Source organism: Colletes latitarsis, unplaced genomic scaffold (genome assembly GCF_051014445.1).
Source record: "Colletes latitarsis isolate SP2378_abdomen unplaced genomic scaffold, iyColLati1 scaffold0018, whole genome shotgun sequence".
Classification (NCBI taxonomy): domain Eukaryota; kingdom Metazoa; phylum Arthropoda; class Insecta; order Hymenoptera; family Colletidae; genus Colletes; species Colletes latitarsis.
In genome coordinates, this window is record NW_027488369.1 from 11460494 (window position 1) to 11465404 (window position 4911).

The following is a 4911-nucleotide window of genomic DNA, read 5'->3' on the forward strand; positions in this document are numbered from 1 at the left end:
GTCTAAGATTTGCCCTCATCAGGCTCACAGTTTAGCGTTTTTCACATACTTGTTGAACAGATCCTGGGTTTTTTCTGGTTTGGATCACGTAGTAATGTGGGACCACACTGAAACAGTCAATTAAACCTGGTTTCGATCAATATTTTAGAGAATAATTCATGCTAGGTCCAGGTTAGGCCTGGGATTTGACCTCATCAGACTCATACTTTCGCATTCTTCACATACTTGTGGAACGGATCCTGGGTTTTTTCTGGTTTGGATCACGTAGTAATGTGGGACCACACTGAAACAGTCCATTAAACCTGGTTTCGCTCAATATTTTAGAGGATAACGCATGTAAGGTCTAGGATAGGTCTGGGATTTGCTCTCATCAGGCACATTCTTTCGCATATTTCTCGTACTTGATGGCTAGATCCTGGGTTTTTTCTGGTTTGGATCACGTAGTAATGTGGTACCACACTGAAACAGTCCATTAAACCTGGTTTCGATCAATATTTTAGAGAATATTTCATGTTAGGTCTAGGTTAGGTCTGGGATTTGCTCTCATCAGGCTCATTCTTTCGCATATTTTTCATACATGTAGAACAGATCCTGGGCTTTTTCTGGATTGCATCACGTAGTAATGAAGTACAACACTGAAACAGTCAATTAAACCTGGTTTCCATCAATATTTTAGAGGACAACGCATGTTAGGTCTAGGTAAGGCCTGAGATTTTCACTGATCAGACTCATACTTTCGCATTCTTCACATACTTGTTGAACGGATCCTGGGTTTTTTCTGGTTTTGATCAAGTAGTAGTGTGGTACCACGCTGAAATAGTCGATTAAACCTGGTTTCGATCAATATTTTAGAGGATAACGCAAGTTAAGTCTGGGATAGGTCTGGGATTTGACCTCATCAGGCTCACAGTATAGCGTTTTTCACATACTTCTTGAACAGATCCTGGGCTTTCTCTGGTTTGGATCACATAGTAATGTGGTACCACACTGAAACAGTCGATTAAACCAGGTTTCGATCAATATTTTTGAGGATAACGCAAGTTAGGTCTGGCATCGGCGGTCTGGTGCGGCCATGAACGCCCGGCCGCCGAGGGGTGGAAACGGGGTCGCGGGCGGTTGCGAGTTGGGGCTCGCAGCCGCCACTAAACGCGGCCCCGGGACGGATAGCGGCGGGATGGAGTGGCCCCGTCCCGCCGCTATGAGGCAGTGTGTCTACTGGGGGGACCGATTGTCCCCCCGGGGCATGGGCGCGAAAGCGCGAGCACGGGGAGGATACCGGAAGAATGCTTCGAGCGATTCCCGGTATCCTCCCGAAGCGTGCCGAAGGGTCACCGTGGGGTTTTTAGTGGGTAGGTCCCGCGCCTGTCGTTGTACGGGCGCGGGGAATCCCACACACCCCTCCCACCTCTCCACAAGGAGGTGGGAGGGAGTCTTTCGAAGATTTTCCCCACGACAAAAAAAAAAAAAAAAAAAAAAAGTTAGGTCTGGCATAGGTCTGGGATTCGCCCTCAGCAGGCTCATACTCTCGCGTTTTTCACATACTTGTTGAACAGATCCTGGGTTTTTTCTGGTTTGTATCACGCAGTAGTGTGGTACCACACTGAAACAGTCTATTAAACCTGGTTTGGATGAATATATTAGAGGATAACGCATGTAAGGTCTAGGTTAGCCCTGGGATTTTCACTCATCAGACTCATACTTTCGCATTCTTCTGATACTTGTTGAACTGATCCTGGGTTTTTTCTGGTTTGGATCACGTAGTAATGTGGTACCACACTGAAACAGACGATTAAACCTGGTTTCGATCAATATCTTAGAGGATAACGAAAGTTAAGTCTGGGATTGGTCTGGGATTTGACCTCATCAGGCTCATACTATCGCATATATCTCATACTTCATGGCTAGATCCTGGGCTATTTCTGGATTGGATCACGTAGTAAAGTGGTACCACACAGAAACACTCAATGAAACCTGGTCTGGATAAATATTTTAGAGGATAACGCATCTTAGGTCTGGGTTAGGTCTAAGATTTGCTCTCATCAGGCTCACAGTTTCGCGTTTTTCACATACTCGTTGAACAGATCCTGGGTTATTTTCTGGTTTGGATCACATAGTAATGTGGTACCACACTGAAACAGTCGATTAAACCAGGTTTCGCTCAATATTTTAGAGGATAACGCATGTTAGGTCAAGGTTAGGTCTAAGATTTGCCCTCATCAGGCTCACAGTTTCGAGTTTTTCACATACTTGTTGAACAGATCCTGGGTTTTTTCTGGTTTGGATCACGAAGTAGTGTGGTACCACACTGAAACAGTCCATTAAACCTGGTTTCGCTCAATATTTTAGAGCATAACGCATGTTAGGTCTAGGTTAGGTCTGGGATTTGCTCTCATTAGGCTCATTCTTTCGCATATTTCTCATACTTGATGGCTAGATCATGGGCTTTTTCTGGATTGCATCACGTAGTAATGTAGTACCACACTGAAACAGTCAATGAAACCTGATTTCCAACAATATTTTAGAGGACAACGCAAGTTAGGTCTAGGTAAGGCTTGAGATTTTCACTTATCAGACTCATACTTTCGCCTTCTTCACATACTCGTTGAACGGATCCTGGGTTTTTTCTGATTTGGAACACGTAGTAATGTGGTACCACACTGAAACATTCAATTAAACCTGGTCTTGATAAATATTTTAGAGAATAACGCATGTTAGGTCTGGGTTAGGTCTAGGATTTGCCCTCATCAGGCTCATATTTTCGCATATTTCTCATACTTCATGGCTAGATCCTGGGCTGTTTCTGCATTGTATCACGTAGTAATGTGCTACCACGCTGAAACAGTCAGTTAAACCTGGTTTCGATCAATATTCTAGAGGATAACGCAAGTTAGGCCTGGGATAGATCTAGGATTTGCCCTCATCAGGCTCTTACTATCGCATATTTCTCATACTTCATGGCTAGATCCTGGGCTATTTCTGGAGTGGATCACGTAGTAAAGTGGTACCACACTGAAACACTCAATGAAACCTGGTCTGGATAAATATTTTAGAGGATAACGCATCTTAAGTCTGGGTTAGATCTAAGATTTGCCCTCATCAGGCTCACAGTTTCGCGTTTTTCACATACTTGTTGAACAGATCCTGGGTTTTTTCTGATTTGGATCACGTAGTAATGTGGTACCACACTGAAACAGTCCATTAAACCTGGTTTCGCTCAATATTTTAGAGGATAACGCATGTTAGGTCTAGGTTAGGTCTGGGATTTGCTCTCATCAGGCACATTCTCTCGCATATTTCTCATACTTCATGGCTAGATCCTGGGCTGTTTCTGCATTGTATCACGTAGTAATGTGCTACCACGCTGAAACATTCAATTAAACCTGGTTTCGATCAATATTTTAGAGGACAACGCAAGTTAGGTCTGGGATAGGTCTAGGATTTGCCCTCATCAGGCTCTTACTATCGCATATTTCTCATACTTCATGGCTAGATCCTGGGCTATTTCTGGAGTGGATCACGTAGTAAAGTGGTACCACACTGAAACACTCAATGAAACCTGGTCTGGATAAATATTTTAGAGGATAACGCATCTTAAGTCTGGGTTAGGTCTAAGATTTGCCCTCATCAGGCTCACAGTTTCGCGTTTTTCACATACTCGTTGAACAGATCCTGGGTTATTTTCTGGGTTGGATCACATAGTAATGTGGTACCACACTGAAACAGTCGATTAAACCAGGTTTCGATCAATATTTTTGAAGATAACGCATGTTAGGTCTAGGTTAGGCCTGGGATTTTCATTCATCAGACTCATACTTTCGCATTCTTCACATACTTGTTGAACGGATCCTGGGTTTTTTCTGGCTTGGATCACGTAGTAATGTGGGTCCACACTGGAACAGTCGGTTAAACCTGGTTTCGATCAATATTTTAGAGGATAACGCAAGTTAGGTCTGGGATAGGTCTGGGATTTGCCCTCATCAGACTCATACCTACGCACACTTCACATACTCGTTGAACAGGTCCTGGGTTATTTTCTGGTTTGGATCACATAGTAATGTGGTACCAAACTGAAACAGTCGATTAAAACAGGTTTCGATCAATATTTTGGAGGATAACGCATGTTAGGTCTAGGTTAGCCCTGGGATTTTCACTCATCAGACTCATACTTTCGCATTCCTCACATACTTGTTGAACGGATCCTGGGTTTTTTCTGGTTTGTATCACGTAGTAATGTGGTACCACACTGAAACAGTCCATTAAACCTGGTTTCGACCAATATTTTAGAGAATAATTCATGTTAGGTCTAGGTTAGGTCTGGGATTTTCTCTCATCAGGCTCATTCTTTCGCATATTTCTCATACTTGATAGCTAGATCCTGGGCTTTTTCTGGATTGGATCACGTAGTAATGAAGTACAACACTGAAACAGTCAATTAAACCTGGTTTCGATCAATATTTTAGAGGATAACGCAGGTTATGTCTCGGTTAGGTCTGGGATTTGCCCTCAACTGGATCGTACTTTCGCATTTTTCGCATACTTGTTGGCCAGATCCTGGGATTTTTCTGGTTTGGATCACGTAGTAATGAGGTTCCACACCGAAACAGTCAATTAAACTGGTTGCGATTAATATTTTAGAGGATAACGCCGGTTATGTCTGGGTTAGGTCTGCGATTTTCCCTCACGTGGCTCGTACTTTCGCGTTTTTCTCATAGTTGTTGGCCAGATCCTGGGTTTTTTCTGGTTTGGATCCCGCAGTAATGTGGTTCCACAACGAAACAGTCAATTAAACCTGGTTGCGATTAATATTTTAGAGGATAACGCCGGTTATGTCTGGGTTAGATCTGATATTTGCCCTCATCTGGCTCGATCTTTCGCATTTTTCTCATACTTGTTGGCCAGATCCTGGGCTTT